This window comes from Gymnogyps californianus, chromosome 6 (assembly GCF_018139145.2).
Source record: "Gymnogyps californianus isolate 813 chromosome 6, ASM1813914v2, whole genome shotgun sequence".
In the NCBI taxonomy this organism is placed as follows: domain Eukaryota; kingdom Metazoa; phylum Chordata; class Aves; order Accipitriformes; family Cathartidae; genus Gymnogyps; species Gymnogyps californianus.
The window spans coordinates 16,186,524-16,205,966 of record NC_059476.1 but is presented as its reverse complement, the minus strand read 5'-3'; the positions used below and the strand labels follow the sequence as shown (position 1 = coordinate 16,205,966).

General features: G+C 44.1%; 1 protein-coding gene across 2 annotated transcripts in view; it reads left to right on the top strand.

The window, feature by feature from the left end:
- Nucleotides 1-19,443, top strand: part of ARMH3 (armadillo like helical domain containing 3) — a 133,934-nt gene that overhangs the window by 99,743 nt on the left and 14,748 nt on the right. The window lies entirely within an intron of this gene.

Sequence of the window (19,443 nt, the reverse complement as noted above, 5' to 3'; positions counted from 1 at the left end):
TTGGATTGCTCCTTCCACTGTATGGGATCCCATGCTTGTGCCTGTTAAAAGGTCCTGACTGTATCTTGCTCTGCAATTCATTTCTCTTTCTGTCCATGATATTTTTACGCATTACTTGATGATACCCTTCCATGCTTCCCACTAACCTTTTCATTTATTTACTTGATCTGTAATATGTAACACCCGAAAGTCTCAGGTTGAATGCTGTACTGGTGCAGTGGGGAAAAAAATGTGGACTCTACTGCTTTTTATTGTCGTCTTGATATAGCTGGATAGAAGAACACTGGTTTTAATTTACTCAATTTTTCTGTATTGTTCTGCCTCTGAGAGTCACTGTACCCACAGCTATGCTTTGTGATAGTTCATGTTACCAGTCCTCATTCATTGATGATACATTGATTGCATCAACCCAGGCCCCTAAAAAAGAAAAGCCTTTGATAGCCCAATTTAAAACTGGGGGTTTGGGTAGAGGGGAATTTTGCATAGCCTTTGGGTTAATCTGAGAAAGGAAACGAGCTTTTCACTGTCAGCTCTGTGTAGTATTCATCCCCCAGCAGTTCAGGGAGGTCAGGTTAAATCCTTTCTTCCTTGTGTGTTATTCTTTAAATAAAATCTCTAGCAGCAGGCAGATAATGAAATCAGTGCTGATGCATGGAGCATTTTGAGGAAGATGATTAGGAAGTTGAAAGACAGTTAGATTTCTCTTTTTTCTTTTTTCCCTTCATGCTTTCTCTCAACATAGGGAGAACATCAAACAAAGCAAAGCAATAATAGGCCCTGGTGAACTGCAGAGAAATAACGGAGATGTCACTGTGGTGAGGGGCTGTGTGGTCTCAGTGAGGGTGTTTAGTCAGCGCTCTGCAATTTACTGCACAAGGAGGAGAGGGATGGAGAGTTCTTGCTTCCACTTTCAATTATGCCAGTGAGCTCAGGTCTGTGTGTTGGACTGTGGTTTCCCCTCCATCAGCAGCCATCCCACGTGGTGAGTACATGAGAGGTAATGGTAGATGGCTGAGATCGAGGTCAGGGTCTGGCTTTTGTGGGGTAACAGAATTTTTTGTTTTAATTCTGTTAGCTGTTCAGCATGGGGTGGGTGGTCAAGCTTGCCTTTTGGCTGCTGCAGTCTTTTTTTTTTTTTTTTTCCTTGCAGCTGTACCTGTTGTTTTTACATGTGTGTTCACTTAATTCCCCTTCTCTCTTCTCTCCATAAATATTTTCTACACAAAATCCACCCTCCTTTATAGCCCTGTTTTTTGAAGTGTACCACATTGAAATATTTAATGCTGACATGTGACATATCCACACACAGATACGACATTTGGGACTGGTCATTCTCTACTTTGAATTATTTCAATAGTTTCAGGAGACTGGTATTTCTTTACTGGGAACATTTGTTTTTACAATTTTGAGGATCAAACTTTTCTTTTAATGAAGATTTCCTTCCCAGATATTACCCTTTGGCCAGATTCTCATATGGCTGCTCATACGCCTCTGTGGTATCTGAGAATCTCCTATTAATCAGGCAGGCATGGCTTTGACATAGCTCTATCTGAAGGGGGATTTCCAACTGCTCTGAGTTGCTTCCAATTCACTTGAACTGAATCAGCTTGCAGACTCTTACTTGAGCCTGTGTCAAACTTACTGTGCTGCCCCCTCACTGTTCTGGCACCCTGTTCATGTGTTAGATGATTTTTTTTTTTAATTATTTTTTTTATTTCTGTATTTTTAATATCCTTAAAAGTAGCTAAGTAAACAGCTGAAAGAGATTTTGCTCTATCTTTTTCTTTTCCTAATCCTATTGAAGGCTTCATTACCTTGTTAATCACTAATGTCCATTTATTACAATTCTCAGTCTGTCATTTCAGTGCCTTCTCCTTTTTTATTTGTAAGCATTAATGTTAACATTATTGCATGCTGAGGGGATTTGTAGGCCCTTGAAAATGATGGACATGGGATTGCTTTAAGCATAGACCGTTAATACCACTGTACATCTTCAGCCCTAAAGATCTCCAGGAACCATAGTTTGAATATACTGACCTGTGCTCTAGGCAGGTATATTTGCAAGTCTTCATGGTACTGCTTTGCTGACTGTTGTGGGGTTTATCCAGTGTTCAGATCAGAAATACTGGGAAGAGACCTTTTTCTTTCCATATTCTCTTGAGCAAAGAGTGGGAGATTCCCACGGGCAAGCAAATGCCAGGGATTTGACGATGAGCCACCTCAATCTATCAACACCGTGTGATCCTTACCGGTGCCATTCTGCAAAAAGTCTACTTGCCAAAGCAAACTCATAATCCTTCCTAGTTGTTAGCTATTTTGACCTTGCTGTAGTTCCTCACCGAGAAACAGGAGATGTCTTAGCCAGTTATTGGCATCTTCCCTCACTTGCTAATTTGTTAAACCTGACTTCAGTGTTAATTTGTGGTTTTGTGGTATTCTCCCTCTCAACACGTTTGGCTCCTGCCTGCGTGTCCTTTAAGGAAGTGAAAGATGCTGCATAGTCAAAAAGATAGGGCTGGCCATTAACTGCCAATGTAGTTTTAGCTCTTCCATCAAGTGATTATTCCCATGTCTTCAAAGATGTTTCGGTCCCTTCTCAAGTCAAAGGGCAAAATAACCTTCTGTGAAATGAATTTATAGGCTTATCTGTACTCTTCCAATAACTGGACTGCCTTGTACTTAATACATTGGAGGCAGTAGACTTTCTCTGTGCCATATCTGATCTGAGAAGCTCCCAACATGTTTTCTAGCAGAAGCAGTTGCAGAGAACAGGGTCAAGGCAGTGAGAAAACAGCAACACAAGAGTTGCTCCAGAAGGGCAAATGCAGACAAACAGAAAGACTGAAAACACAGGGCATGAATGATCTGGACGGGGTCTCATATCTGCCTTTTCTGGATGTGAAAGAGCAGCTGTTTGTAAGAAGGTAGCTCTCTGCTTGATGATTATGTAGCACAATTATTCTAGAGAGGCTAAAGTGAGAGGAACCCAGTACTTTTGGTGAAATCTCCTCTGAGCAAGAATATCTTGTGGTGCCTTGCATGCCAAGCAAGTGTTGTGCCAGTTAGCAAAATTGCTCACTAAGGTCTCATTTTCTCTTTGGCACTTGTTCTATGATTTCCGCTCTAAGGGTCTTAAAATTGAGATGGCAGACATGTAGGACTGATGATGCTTGCTAGTCAGGAACATCTACGTGCTTGTTCTAGTAGAAGCCCCTCTTTCTTCCCAGCCACAGCAGGGACACTGGGTACCTCCGGTTTGGAGGTGGCCTAAAGTTCACTGTCAAAGACTGTTGTGAACACCTGTACTGTGTGTATTAGTCTGGTAACTGCAGATGAAAAGTGCTGGGAGCCAGAACAGATTGTGATGGAAAAACAGGACAACTGTATCGGTTTTGAAATTGTGACAAATGAGCGTAATACTTGGGTTGTTCCACATTGTAATACCTTTACAACTCGGGTAGCTGCAATCCAGTTTGGTCAGGCAATCTCACAAAGCCATTTCCCTTTCCTTGAGGTCATACCTCAAATGTTGAAAGCTCCTCCCTGCCCCTCCAATCCATATGGCCTTTTGTTACCTGGTGGGGCTTCGAGGGACTAACCCAAAGTGAAGCTCAGGGAGGGTCCACCAGTGACTTGCACAGAAAGTCACAAAAGGGTGCAGTTGGTTATAGATGCCCTAAAGTATTCTAATTCTGAGCCATTGATGTCATGGTTTATTCAACTTGGTCTGATTTCTGTAACTAGCAGCAAACCCACTGGCAGATACCAAATGCTTTTGTGTTTTTTAGCACTGCTGGCAGTAGTGCTAAGAGTTAAAAGCCTGTTGGCATGTGTGCATTTGATATTTTTAAAATGCCTAGTACCATCACTGCTAGGTACTACTACAATAAATCCCCCTAATCTCTTACATGAATATAACGTGTTGTGAGGGCTCCAGAAATACGTTAAAATGGTTTTGGCATAATGCTATTTCACTTCTGAAATGCAGTGAGCTTTGGGGTAGAAACCATCAAGCTTGCTAGTGCCATGTTGCACACAGTAGTAGGAATGTGAAACTTCAGCTAAGGGGTCACCAAGGCAAAGCCCTAATCTAAAGTCATCACATCTTTGCAAATGAGGCAGGGATCTTGGGTTTCATGGCCTCATTACAGATACCTGCTCATGATTAATGGCTTGAAACAGATTTTGTTGTTTAAATAGAAAGAGCTGAGCTGCACCAGGTGAAATTGGAATCCCAGGTTTAAAATGGTCTGTATAAAAAGTCTTCTGGAGTTAGCAAATTGCCAGTTTGCCTAGCTGATGGGGGGGTTCTCTGGTTTGGATATCTTTCTCCCCCCCCCCTTCTTTTTTTTTTTTTGGTTGACCAGAGAAATATCCCTGCAATTTACTAATGCCTCAGACTGCTTTATGCAGTGTGCCAGACTGAATGGGTCTGAAGAGGCTTCAAGGACTAATCAGCTTTGCTTGCAAGGAGATTTGAAGCTGGAGGTGAGCTTTGGAGCAGCGACTTTGTGCTGTGTAGTGGCTTTAACTAACATGCAGAGCGCAATAAACTGTGCGTCATTGGAGGAGGGGGGACAACATGTCGTGGGCTGTTAGAGGAACAAAAGAAGAGCTTTGTTTTTAAAAACAACTACTGCTGCAGAGATGTAACCCTATTTGTAATTCAGTCCCAGAAACCCCAAGAAAAATGGGAGAAACCCTTCGATTCCCTTCTTTCACACAAAGGTGCCCCAGCATCCTGACCACTACTGCTAGTGGCAGTTAGCTGCTCTGTGCCTGCGTGGCCCTGGATCACCTTGACTGCTCCAGGAGCAGAGGAGTCTTCCCGCTGCCCTCTGTGCATTGCAAATGCTAAGGCATGTCTTGCTTCCTACCACTTCCTTGAGCTGTCCTTTTGGGCAGATTAGGGACTGCCTCAAAGTACAAACTGGTAACTAAGTAAGTCCATTAAACTTCAAAGCAGGGCTTGCCTTCAATTCTCACGGCTGTTTTCATATCCTTGCCTGGCTGTTGCTAGTGCCACAGGGACTGATAAGGGCCTGAAAACTGCTGTAGTGTAGGTGACCACTGAACGCTGGGGACTTGTTTTGGAAGAGCTGCCTTCCAGAGCTGCTACTCGCTGCTGGCTGCAACAGGGTAACGTCTCCTGGAGCTAGATAAGTTTCTGTGCTGGGGCTACAGAGGCAGCACTCGGGGATGTGAGTTACGAGCCCAGCCTGAAATCACAACTGGGAGCGTGCTGAGCAAAAGGCATAGATTTAGCTTTGTAATAAGCTCCCAGCCTGTACTGTGGAGGCAGGCTGATGTTGCTCTAGTTCCAGTGCTTGTTCTGCACCCCAGTGAATGTGTTTCACAAAACACTTCCCAGATGCCTGGTAGATTTGTTTTATATATGGTACTTAACTAAGCTTGGAAAAGGGTCTGTGGGTAGCTAGAGGAAGGGGCTGCAGGCTGGGGTCTGTACTCCTTTGTAGCTTTCACTGCGCTGCCTTGAGCAAACCTTGAGCCCTCTGTCCTCCCAAGTGAGAGGGCAGCCGGTGTGGAGCCCTTGGGGAGCCAGGCAGCGTTTGAAGTGCTGTGTGATCTGCTGGGGAAGGCTGCTGGGGAAGTGGAAAGCTATGTTACGGATTGCCATTACTGCTAAGCGCCTGTATAGGGCAAGGGAAGCTCCACAGAGGATTGCAACAGAATGATCAAAACAGTCTGCGTTTATAAAGATCAAATTACAACTTTGCACATCTACGATTAAAGGAGGAGCTGTCAACAGCTGGCTTGTGCGAACACACAATTCGATCTGCATTTTGTAAAACTTCAGATTGAGAAGGTTTTTTAATCCCTTGTGAAACAGGAACAATAGACGCTGGCTGTTGCCAGGTGCATAATGCATAGAGATACTGTGCAAACTTCTTTCATCGTCCTCTGTAAAGCTGGATTTGTAGTGCTATACTTTGTTGCTCTAGTCCTGAGCTCCACCCTAAGCTTCCTTACAGTCAGTCATCTCTCTGCTTGGGAGTCCTAAAAGCAGACAGGCTATAGCCTACTGTACCAATTACAGACGGTGATGTGGCTGTGAGTAACTGTTCCTGAAGTCAAATTCTCCTCTCACAAAAGGGGACAGGCTTTGCAGTGACTGCCAGCCATGGTCATTCTGGGGCTTCTTTAGGATAAAACTCCTGCCTTCAGAGACTGCTACTCTTCCTTCTCTCTGGTAGTATCCTGCTGTAACAGATGATGTTTTTCTGCCTTCCTCCTCTGGATCCTCTAGCTGGAGCTGCAGCTGCTTCCCAAAAGTGACAAATTGGGTCATTGCTCTGATTTCAAAGTGGGAAGCAAATTGAGCTTTGCAGTCTCCACGCCTCCCAGAGCAGGAGAGTAAATGCTGCTGAGCCAAAAGGTGCCGCACCTGAACAGAGCTCCACTCAGCTGGAAGATTTGGGTTTTTGGCTCTCTAACACTTGACATTTGGATGTTAAAACAGTAAGTTCAAATTTCTTGTCTGCAGTAGGGAGCTCAAAGGCAAACCTTTTAATAGAGGAGAAGGCGGAATCTCTGATGTGTGTCACTCTTCCTGTCTTCATGGGAGATCTGAGGCAGGCAGTGGGATTGCTCAGGGAGCTAAGAAGTGTCATTCAAAGACAGCAAGCGGGGGGATGGATGTCCAGAGAGATGAAACTGGGGAAGGTGGTTCTGCATCAGCCAAGTGCCAGGGGCTATAAATCAATTCCACTGCCTTAGTCAGAGGGCGCTTGGATTCCCCCATGGCTCAGTTAAGGCACAAATAAGCTCCGGGGGAGCTAAGTATTGCTAGCAGCACATGCTGTTTCAGCAGCAGCATCTGCCTCGTAGCTGGCATGAGTGTAGGCCTGGGGAAGGATGTTAATTCGTAGCCCTGTGTTTGCTTTCACCTGAGCACCTGTTTGTGGGAGTTCCTCTTTCACTTTTTCCAAACCACGGATTTATGTTCTTCATCGATAACTGCTTCACAGCAAGAACTGCTAACAGGGAAAGTGTATTCCAGCCTCCCAGACAAGAAGCTGATGGATTGGCCTGAACCATTGTCAGTACCTAGGATTTCTGAAATAAGCTGATGTGACCCAGCAACCATCACTTGCATCAATGTTAACTGGTGTGTCACAGTTGCATCATTGTTAGTTTAAACTAGGAAGCTTTTCTCTTTCATGAAAACACAGGTTAGTTAGGATGACCTCTGGCAGTAAGAGAGTAAGAGTGGAAAAATCTGCTGATATATCCTTAACATTTGGAGAACGGCGTAGTTTCTTGCAGACTGATATCTAATAACGTTTCCACTAGCCCCTGCCATATGCCTTAGCCTCCTAGTTGGAAACTTTGCCACGAAGTCTTACTGTGTGCAGAACCCCGCTAATGCAATATTGCGCTTAAGGCTTATTTGTGCACAAAACCCATCTTGGTTTCCCAAGTGTATTTTCCTCAGCAGACTGCATTTGGTTTTGAGTTGGACGTAAAACACACACAGAATGCTGTTGAAATCTTACTCTTAGACTTCCTGACTTCTCAGAAAATGCTGGGTTGGGGTCCTATGTAGAAGCCGTAGAGGTGGAGAAGTTCTTGTGGGTGCTTCTCCCACTTGCAGTGGCATGAGCGAGCTCCTATCCCACTAATGGATCGATTGCATCTCTGAGACAATGACAGCTGCTTGCAGTGAAATGTGATGACAGAGAAGGGCACCGCATCTTTCTGGCAATGAGATTTAGCATCAGGGAGCTGGCATGACGTGGCTAACTAACTGTTCTTGGGGTGCTTTGGCTTTGGGAAGGTCTGTACTATCTTTTGCAGACCAAACTGAGCTGCCCTGGAGCTCCGTGAGCATGTTTAACACAGTGGAAAGCCGGAAATAATACTATCATGGTGATACTGTGAGAATTTGTTTCTCTGAGCACTGCTATCAACTCCGGTTATATTCCTTCAGCAACGTCTGTGAATCAAACCATTGCTCTTCCTGCAAGTAAGACACCAGTCTTTTCACTTAGGCATTGCATTGTCCTTTTCAGCCTTCTCCTAGTCCTGTGAAAATTAATGTTCCAAACCCAGGACAAATCAATCCATATGTGAATATGGAGGTCACACAGAGCCTACCCTGAGATGTCTCTCATTCTGCCAGCAGTTCTCCTTCCAAGTGTGTGCTCAGCTGGCTAACGACTGAGTCTCCCTTTCCAGTCCTCCTCTGCACTAGAAATACATATACTTCTCCCCAAACCTAGATACTAGCCTTTGCTCAGCTGTGTCATATTGGTGGTTTGCTGGAGTCAGGCATCTGTCCAACCTGCATGAAATGTTAGCTGTTACTGTCACCCTAAGGTTTATCAGTGATTTTATGTAACAGGATGTAACACAGAACATGGACCTAGATGGAGCTTCACGTGACGGTATCTGCAGGGTTTTTTTTGTCCCTTTCATTTCTTAAAAAAGGTAGCTGTGAGCTACAGTATAGACTTTTTAAGGCTGTGTTTTGTTTGCAAGAAGTACTCTTTTTGCTGAACATCATGAAACACTAGGACAGGAGCAATCTTCCAGCTGATGGAAACAGAAATGTGGATTTGTGAGGGCGCCAAGGTAGTCATGCTGGAGCTTAGACTTCCTGACTGTTTTGTTTTTTGCATCCAGGCTGCTTTGTTGGGAATTTTCCACCCTGTCGTTAATGCTCCTGAAAACCAACGACTTGATGGAAGCATCTCACTACAGACTCTTAGTTCTCACCTCAGCTATAAAGATGTGCTTTTCTATTTTAAGTGATGGACCTATTTAATTACAGTACCACCTACAAGTCACTTTGTAGGCATAGAAAGGAAACCTAGGTCTGTTGCTGGGCTAAACTCCCCTTCTCAGAAGAATAAAAAGAAAGCTACTGTAATGCCTCATCTCAGCCTTCTTCGCCGATACCTGAGCATGACACACTTTTTGCAGGGGAGAATATTAACATGATCTGAACTTAATTTCTCCGGCTGATGACAGTTTCCCACATCGTCCAATTCTTGCTGAGCTTTCCACCCTCAGTAGTGCCCAGAGGGATAATATTCCAGGTCTGCTTAAGTCTTAAAGCGCGTCTGTCACTATTTAGTATGTTGATGTTTCAGAACTAGGACTCAGTGATGCTAGGACTGGGCAGTTAATGTTGTACCAAACATTTTGGCATAAAGAAGTTGATTGCTGACCACTGCTGTCCCAATTGCTCATCAGGAAGTCAGTTGTTAAGTCAAACGTGAAACTTGTGGTCTTGTCAGCTGCATTATTAGCTTGAGGCATAGCTTGGTCCCTCATCCTCACCCACAAACCCTTCAGTTGAGTGAAGCATAGTTTGAAGATGGAGGTAACTGTTCTGTTGGGAGACCTGGATTGAAGCTGCTGTGCTTTTTGTACATGAGATCATAACTCAGTGTGACCTCAGCTTACGTATGTCAGGGAGACCTTTTTCTGTGATGAGTTTGGAAAAGGTCAGGTTAAGATGCTTGAAGAAAAATGGCCAGTTGGTTTGATCCTGATCTTTGTTTTAAAAAAGAATGATGCAAAAATCTCGGCTGGGGAGTAGGAGGATTTTATTTTGATAGCATTCCCCTTTAAAAAAGGGGGAGAAAAATCACCTGCCTGTACTCTCACAAAAAGCCTTACATTCCAGTGCTCAACAGGGTTGTGGTTTAAAAGGTGAATCCAGACTCTGGAGTGTTAACCTTATCTCCAGTAATCTTACATAGTTGTACCCAGGTGCTTGCAGACTGCTGCAGATTCTTCTGCCCTGCCTCTTGTTACTAAGTCAAGAACAGATGCTGCAGAAATATCTACAAAATATTTAAGATCACACCTCTCCTCTGTCACTTGCTCTTGGAAAAGGCAATCAGATCGTTCTGATGCTAGGTGCCCCTCCCTGGCAGAGGTTTTAATGCCTGCTAGGGTAATGGCGAGTGGCATTTCAGAGTGCAGGCTTCTCTTACTCTGTATAGCTCCTGCTGTATGTTCCCTTCTCTCTTGGTATGGAATTGTTGTTCTGGCACAGTAGTTGACTTGAGTTTTTCCCTGCCCTTGTTTCTTCCGTGGGGGGCTGTATGCCATCACGCAGCTGACAGCACACGCATTTGAGAGGATTCCTTTACATGTGCCTCTTCTGGCATTTTACGATCCTGTCTCTTTCAACATGTGATAGCAGAATATAAAGTAGGTCACTTTATTTCCTTTCTGCTTTGCTCAGTTCTGCAGCTCTTGTGATCTTCGAATTCTTTCTGAATATCAGACAGTTTTGGAGACTCGTGACTGGGAGAGTTTAGGAGGCTCCTAAAGCCTCAGTACTCATCTTGGGATTGGGCCTTAACAGGACACTAGGGACATCTTTCTTCATAGCCTTTGTGTGCCTTGGATACCCTGTTAATTAGTGCCCTTGACATGTTTTAGAGAGATGAGAAGGAAGAACGATGGCAGCTTTCCTAATGGACAACCGTCGCTTGCTGCTATGATGCATCCTGTGGCTGCTGCCAGCCCTGCCCTCCTGTTCTCTCTGAGTTGATTGTAGCTGGCAGTTGTTGTCTAGAAGCAGTAAACCAAGTGAACAGCTCTACTTATAACCATTTATAAAAATGCACCAAACAAAAGCTCTAGGCACAGTCACCAGTCAGTCCTTAAAAAGGCATATGGAAGGAATTTAGTCTTTCCTGAGTCAGGCCAGTTCAGGCTACTGTAGATTTACTGCAAACCCCAAAACTTTAAAGTACCTGAATTTTTCAACCTGCAGACTTGTTTTGGGTTTTATTCATACAGCCCAAGGTGGTAGAAGCGTTGGGGTTAAATTATAGCACCGTTTCACTGAAACTCCCCCTTGTGAATGATTCTCAGAACTGTAAGATCAGAGTCTCTGCGGAGTAACGCAGAGGTGTGGCCCCCTTCAACTTCTGTCGCTTGGTTTCTCAGCAGGATAAGTGTGGTGCCAAATTATTCTGTGTTAACCCAGGGTGAGAATGGACCCCTATGGTTTATTCCACCTTAAAGGTGTGTTACTATGAGGTCAAATGCATGCAAACTCCAGATTTTGTAGAGCTTCTCTGAAATACCAGACCGAGTTGGAGATGCAGAGAGACCTGGTCCAAAGATTCCACCCGAGCTGCCTCCTGGTGGTGGTGAATTCCTGAGGGGACGGCTCAACTGATACGCCTGGTTAGTTAGGAAAAGTCAAGTAGAACTTGAACTTGTGTGTATTAATATAAGGTGCAGTTTCTTAAGGAATTTGCTAAGCAAGCATGAAATCCTCTTTAAATATAGTCAAAAATTCAGGTGTGAGAATAATATCAAGAGGGCAACGCAGCAGCATTTTGGGAAGAGCAGAGTTTAAGTTTCCCATTAAAACAAAAATTGTTGTGCAAATAAAACTACGAGCTGATGCAGTACAAATCAATGCTTTTAAAATGTGGAGAAAAAGCAGCTGAGTTATTAATCCTTGAACTGAAGCCCTTAAGTCCTTTTAGTGAGTGACTTCTGCTTGTCATCTAATCCCTTTGAATCATGGAAAACATAGATCCAGAGTTGTTCTCTGCTGTGTAGTAAGAGGAAATTTAACCAGTGAGCTAAATAAATAAATTGATTAATTGGCAACAATAAGGAGCTGTGTATGCACTGTATCTAATTGCTTTTTAATATTGTCTTCCTCTAACTTCTTGGAAGACACAGGTTTGTGGGTTGCACATGCAAAAATATGCTAAAAAACCCTAGCTCACCAAGGCTTTGAACCTTCAGCTTCAGAGATCATTGTGTGGATCACCTTATATTGCTTTGGACAGTCTCTAATGGGGACATTGCTCAGCCAAGCTGAATTTATGCAGTAGAAATTCAAGCTGAAATTGAACACACCTCAGAATCACGGAGTAAATCAAATCTCATTTCCTTGCTTGCAGAGAACGTGGGTTGTGTGGGCTTTCTTCCTCCTCCTCCTTCTCAGTAATTTTTATTCTACCAGGTCAGAGCTACCTTTTTCTTTTGAGAAATACTGAGCGAGTGGCTTCCCTGAGCCTTATTCAAAAACCCATCAGAGCTAATAGCTTTGAAAACGTTTGATGTCCAAGAGGCACTTGGGAGCACTAAATCCTCACACAGGGATTTTTAGGCTGTAGAACAATGGTGTCCTCCAAGCACTGCAGAAATTACCGTGGAGATGACATTTCCATTACAGATCCTGCAGGTACTTATCCGGGAATATGGCAAAAGAGAAATTTAGAGAGAAAGCGGAAGCCTTGGTGATCAACTCCTTATCCCCAAGAGACTGTCATCGTCTTTGCCGAAGTCTTCAGTAGTGCTGTATGTACAAGTACATCCCATCTCTATAGCCAGCAGGTTCAGTCTAGAGCTGTGACAGCAAAGGGTGAATGTTTTTGATTCAGAGGGCAGGCATTGTGGACAAGTAGTTCTCCAGCTTGCTGCTCTGCGTACTGATTAGCTCAACTTGAGGATTCAACAGCTAAAGGTGCTTTGGAAAAGAAGCATAAGGTTTGTTCTCCTCATCCTTTGGAGAGAATGGGTCCAGTGCCAGCACAAGTCACCTTTTCCTTGAATGTCAGTGGCGGGCATACAGCCAACACAATAATCTTATCTGGCCCATTAGCAATAAACCTCTACTTTGTGTCATGTCCTTCCTGGCCATCCAGCATCTGAACCTCTGTGGAGATAACACCGTCACTCTCATAGAGGTAAGATGCCTCTTTTCAGTCTCTTCACATCCTTACATTCTGAAGGGAGTTATCTCCCGTGGTGTTTTGGGGTTGTTGCTGGGAGCATCTGAATTGTGAGAAGGCTAGTGCTGAAGAGGTGGTAGGTCTGATGCTTTAAGGATATAAGCGTAACAAATGTTGCAGGGATAAACACTAAGTTCCCAGGCACACAAGCCCTTTTTGTCTTCCAGATATCTTTGGATTGCAAGATGCCACTTAACCATGGCAGGAATCCTTCTTGAGAGATGTAGCTATTATCTTGGGCCCTGATTGCTTCTGTTGGGTATAAGGAGAAACGACTAGAAATAACTGCAACTTCTGGTGCCTCTGTGTTTGTTTCAGAGAATGCAGATGGACTTCTTTCCCTGAGAAGGGCAGTAATAAGGGGCAGACCATTTGATTTGTCAGAAACCTCTGACCTGTTTTCTCTGTGTTGTCCATGCCCAAGTCTCTGCTCCCTCTCAGATTCACCTTGCTGACTGTCTGCTGCCCAGCTATCCTGCACATCTCCATTTCAGTCAAGAAGTGTCTTAGCCCACAATGTTTAGCCTCTCATCAGGCATGCCCTTGCTAGTGATTATCTTGGATAGTAGCCTCTGTATTTCCAGCTGTCCCAATAGCCATTTAAATGTTCCTTTTGAATTAACTTAGCAGTCAGCTTTAAGCAGCTCTGTTTACACAGGCAAAAGATGTTTTCTGTGCTGGCCATGAATGCTTCCAAGCATAAACGGTCTCATTCTGTTTCAGCTCTGGTCATTGCCCAGATGGAGTTCAAGAAGAATGACACATTCCAACAGCACAAAAGGGGATAATTTAACAAATTAAAATGTTAACAAGCTTCACTCCTTCAGCATGTCGTATCAGAAATTATTTGGTTCTCTTATTTCTGCACTCATCACGGACTTTGTCCTTTCCTTTTCCTCCAGCTGTGCAATGCAGATTAGAGTAGGATCCAAAAGTGTGTCTGGGGTTTGTGAGGAGTCACTTAGTTGGGACAGCTTTGATCCCGTTGTCTTCATAGGAATTTCATCACTGTCATATTTCTTATAAACTTCACTTGCATAGCTGCATTCTCAGTATCTGGGGGACAGTCATCTCTGCTCCTTCCTACCTTCTCAGTTACTCCAGATGTCAGTACTGTGCCTGGTCATCAGCACCCTCAGTGCTTGTGTCCAGAATGAAGAGACTTCTGAGTTGCACATTAGAATGTCTTATTTCTGCAGTAAGTGCCTTTGAAGGAGCGACTCCAGACTTTGGATTGCAGTTTAGGTGACCTGCACTTAGATTGACTTAAATCACTTTTGGAACTGCAGCCTTAGAACAGACGTTTTGCAACTGAAGTTCCCTTTTCACTACAGGATTTTCTGTTTATAAGGATCATCCAGCAGCTTATCGCTGTCTGTTCCAACTCCAGATTTGCAAAAGCTCTAATAGCTAGAACTTTTATATGGGTTGAGTCGCACAAGCTTCCAAGCACTGCCCACCTTTCCTTATTAGCTAGCTACCTTAGCATACTGCTACTACAGTTTTTCTAGCTATTTGTAGCTATAGCTATTTGTAGCTAACCAATTGACTATAGATCTTCCATTTCTTTTGGGCTGTATCTTTAGAAGGCATTTTTGCAGATTGAATTTATAAGTCTCTTACAGTCTTTTAAGCTGTAGGAAAGTCCTGTGATAAGCTGGGACATGTTGGCTCAAGGCTCAAGAGTGGTCAGAAAGGCAAATAGAGAATTAGAAATTATTAGAGAGAGAACAAAAATAAAGCAAGAGTACTGTGTTGTCACTGTGGAATTCTGTGACAACCCTTGTTTTAAACCTTGTATATCGATTCCAGTGCCCTTATTTCAGAAAAAGATATTGTAGAACTGCAAAATAGTACAGATAATCAAGCAGTTACTTGCTCATCTGATTTCTTGGCTATCCAGACTTGCTTATATTCAAAAGTTGTTGTTTTTCCCATCTTAGAATGGACTTGAGCTCATTTTCCACATGTCATCAGTTAGGCAGGTGAGTTCTGGATTTTCTCTTTCTTGGCTTCATTGCATCTTCTCAGGCCACTGAATTACTGCCTTTTATCTCTTCCATTGTGCAATTAATAGCTGGCCTTCTATTGTCACTATTTAATTGCGTAAATGTAAGTAGGAGCTATGGAACTGATCTCTCTAAGCTCTGCCTCTCCAAATGCATACCATCCTCCCCCAGTCCTGGTTGGGTGTTTCCCTGACATGTCCTATATTGTTTTGACTTACTTTAAATATACAGCATCCACTTGGTTTGTGGCCAGTTCTTTAGTGTATTGCGATTTAGTTTTGCTGCTTCCTTTAATTAAATTTATTCATGTTGTACAAACCAAGTTTAAAAAGATTTCTGATTGTTTACAAAAAAAAAAGTCATGAGCTAGATTAGCATCTACTTTTTTTCAGCAAGTGTCAGACCCAGGGCTGTACTAGTGGCATTCGTAGAGGCCATTTGCTTGCCAGTTGCTGTAAAAGAACAAGAAGAAAAAAATCAAATGCGTGGCGAGCTCCATAGCTTTTTGGAGTGTCTGTGTTCTCCTTTCATTCGTCTTGAACTTCAAGTCAGAGTCCTGGGGAGTTTTGGGGTTTTTTTCTCAGTCAGTCTGTAATCATTATGCCCTGTAGAAGTCCGGCTATGTGAGGAGCACAAGCTCTCTTGGATCCTCTGCTGATTCCTCTGAACCTGACCAGGTGACATAGTTTCAGAAACCTCCCATGACTGCAGATGTTTGATTAGACCGTAACCAGAATAAGCCTCCCTGTTGTTTTTCCCTTGGGCACAATTAGGTTTTCGTTTCTTCGAACTGGAACAGTCCACTTGCTTCTGTCAGGGTTTGATTGAACGGAAAGGTTTTTGTTGCATACCCGGTCTTAATCTGTTCTCTAGACAGCCTTAGTCCTGAGCCAGCTGTCTTCTGGGCAGATTTGAATTTCTTTACTAGGAATGAGTTTCCTCTGGTGTACATCAGGTATCCTGTTGTCACTTTGTCGAGGCAATCTGAGCTGAAAGTTGTGTATTTGAATTTCAACATTTGCCAGGATGCTTTCTGGCTGCTGGCCCCAGAAAGATTTTATTTCAGACCTTTTCTTAAAATCTTCAGTTACTGTTTTTTAGGTTCGTGTAGCTGTCTTTGATTTCTGTAACAGCTTTGTATGTCCTGGCTTCTCAGTTCAACTGGAGCAGCAACTCATGACTTAAACTCTTTTGTCTTGTTTTGGGCACCAAGGTTACTGGTCTTACTTTGGTCAGTTAACAGGTGCTGGAGAGCTGCTGCTGATTATTTTTTTTTTTTTCTCTCTGTATTCAGGAGGACAACATGTTCTGTAAATAGAGAATTGCACCAAAGGTTGTACACAAGTCACAGCATTCATTTGCTGAATGCTGGTTAGCCACTTAGGCTGAACGGGTAATATGCACAGTGAGCATAAGGATGCTCTCGTCCTCTTGTCTGATGTTTTGGTGACAGCAGTTGATTTACTGCTGTGCTAGAATGCAGCTGGTAGATAAAAAGCTTCTCCGGGAACAGCCCATCACATTTCAGCACTTAAGCTAATTGTAAGCACAATGGGGAAATAAAAAAATTAACGGTCCGGTCCATAGCTATCTGCAGTGCATTTCAAGCCTTGGCAGAATTGCAAGTGCTCTTACGTACCTAGCAGTGAGAAATGTTTTCATAAATGCCACCAGCTGGAGATAAGGGTTCACAACTCCAAAATGGGCTGTAACTCCAAAATAGCAAATCTATCTATCTCAGGGTTTTATGCTACTGCCATCATCCTGGCCTTCCTTATGCTGCCTGCCGTCCTCACAAAATCTCTAACAACAGGCAAGCTTAGTGGACCTCATTCAGTTTCTGGCGGATCTCCCCATCCAGATCTAAAAGTCTGCCCTAGAGGGTGCTTATTTTATTAATTGATAATTTTTAGATAATTTGTTTCAGGGTCTTTGACTTCTTTTTCCCTGCCTGGGCTTTGGAAGCGCCAGCATTGTGCAGTACATGGATGTTTGTTCTCTTGGCAGAAACCCACTGAACCCATTTTCCTCTCTTGAATGACACAGAATTGCCTCCTGTATTTCCTCTCGAGAGCCTGTCCCTGCAGTCTGGGAAAGAGTGCCCACGGTCCCACAGAGTGCCAGGTTCTTTGTGCCAAGTGGGATAGGCAGATAGTGTAAACCCAGTGACCGTCTTTGAGAAAAGCGGATTGGTCTTGAGAAAAAGCAGTGTGAGGCTAAGTGCGTTTTTGTTCCTTGTGCTCGAAATCCAAACGGGTTGAGCGAAGCGCATTTAACATGTATGGGAGTTGTCATGTGCGTAGACATGACTTCTTGAAATCACTCTGTAGTAAAAGTATTCATGGTGTAGGCTTTCTGGTGAGGTGAGCAGGCTTTCAGCTACCTGACTCCTAGAGCTCAGAGGGTGTTGTACTCCTAGCACAGGACTCCCTAGCCCTAGTGATGGCTACACAGGGATGTCAAGGGTTATCAGCCACATTAATACCTTCTATCTATCTATACCTATTACAAATTAAGTCCCCTGCAAGCTGTGTACGTAGCTGGTCTCCGTGACCATATGTCTCTGTCGTTACTTGCCTTTGCCCTACTTTGCAGCCTTTCTGCTTCTTAAAGTAACTGTTGAATCTTGCAAAGGCCTGTCCCATGAGAGCTTGGGATGGGCACTGCGTTGTGTATTTACAGCTGCTTCTGGGTGGAGCTGGATAACAGTTTTGGCTTTGGGATGTTTCTGAAACCTGTGTGATTTCCAGATTGGTTGGGTCAGTGAGCCTTTTCCCACCATTAAATAGAGTTGAACACCTTAGGCTTCTAATGGATTATGGTTTTGAAACATTTCTGGAGTAGATTAACTCTTGTCCCAAAACAGGATGCCATTTCTGCTAGCAGAGTTCAGAGAATGACAGCCATTTTCTGAGCGAGCTTATAAATTATTTATCTTTAGAAGAGGCACCTGTGGGCAGAGGAGAAAGACTGTAACCGAACCCTCCCACTCCATGGATAGAAACTGTCAACTTTGTAGGCTTGTTCCTTTAAAGATCACAGATCTCTGTGAGATCATTGAACAAACATCTGAGCTACTGTATCTCATCTTAGCCTGACAGAATGGCTCTGTGCTGAGGTGAGGAAAAGGGAGTGTGAAATGTCCCTCCTTGACGTTGCGAAGTAAAATAAAAATAATAATCTTTTATGTACAATCAAAACCTTTTGCCTTGTGTAGAGAAGTGGCAAGGCCTGGATTTCAGTACCACTCAAGTGCAAATGTATAAAAGCAATCCTCAGAAAGGATTTGGGATGTGGAGAGTTAGCCTTTCCTCGTGTTTGGCTGGGCACAGAGTAGTGCAGTGAACACAGCAGGACTGCCAGGAGTGACTGGTGGGGACGAAGGACAAACTGATGGGCAAAGACTGTTCACTTCTGGGCTCCTAGACACAGTGTGTCCTGGCTAATGCTCAGTGAGCTGAGCAGAGGAAGATTGGCAAACACAAACTAAAAAGTGTCTGAGTAACCTGGTGGGAACTGTGTGCGAGGGGTCCCTGCACTCCCCTTAGCAGTGGAAAGCAGGGTGAGGCACCTTCTCTCCCTATCTCCTGGCTCACTCATCTTTGCTGTGTGCTGCTCAGCCTTGTCCATCTGTCCAGCTCTAGGCACTGAAGAAGAGACTCCCATGAGTGCCGTCAGCTTTTGTTTCTCCACAGTCAGGACTGGAGCATGTATTCGTGGCCCAGTGCTATCGTGGGGCTCATGGGCATCTGCACCCACCTCTGCAGGCCTTTGTCCCCCCTATGACCTGGACAGACCTCTTGTGTCTTACTGTCCAGCATTGCTGATGCATTCTGCATCAGTGCAGTCCTGTTTTATACCTCAGAGGAGAAATTTGCCCTTGGTTGTCTTCACTTAATCTTTTGGGCTAGCTGAGCTTTTTACTATTGGAAAAATCCTCCTTCCAGGAATTTTTCCTGCCCTCAGGGCAGAGAGGATGCTGCTTCCTCCTCTGAGAGTGACAGTTGTGTGAGCTGGTGGGGCTGTCTTACAGGCTTAGTCTCAGCCTGCAACAGGAGAGGGCCGTAGGTCCTTCACTTGCATGTAGTACAAACAGCAGCCGCTTGATGCAGGAGATCTTGGGCACTGGAGCAGGAATGACAATGTGCTGCGTATCTTGCACATATGTGGCATGACTACACTTGCGTCTCAAGCCCAGATCTTTGTCTTTCCCACCACGTGCACCAGACCCACTCTGCATCCTCTGGATCCATAGATGTATGCTGTACGCACAGCATATCTTGGTAATCTGAGTTGTTAGACTGTCATAGCAACATCCTCCTCCTCTTCCTCTTAGCATTCGTGAACATGGAATTAATACTCATGGCTTGATCAGCTTGGGGGTGAGGGATGGTATTGAAGCATCAGCACCGCATTTAGCTCCGGGACAGCTGCAAAGGTAAGGTAGTGTTGGGTCAGACAAAAGCTTTGTGCTGCTGCTTGTCCTAGGGTGGGTGCTTTTCTTGAAGCCAGTGTGAATGGGAGCTGCCTCCAGCACACGTGTGTAGCGCTGGCAGTCTTAGTGGATCCTCTCTCTGAACTTGGCTCCTGCAGACAGTGAAAGAGGAAAGGGAGAAGGAGATGAGTGTAGCCGGGGTCTGGGCAGAGTCTGTTGGGAAATGTGGCAGCTGTGTGTGTTTTTATTTAAC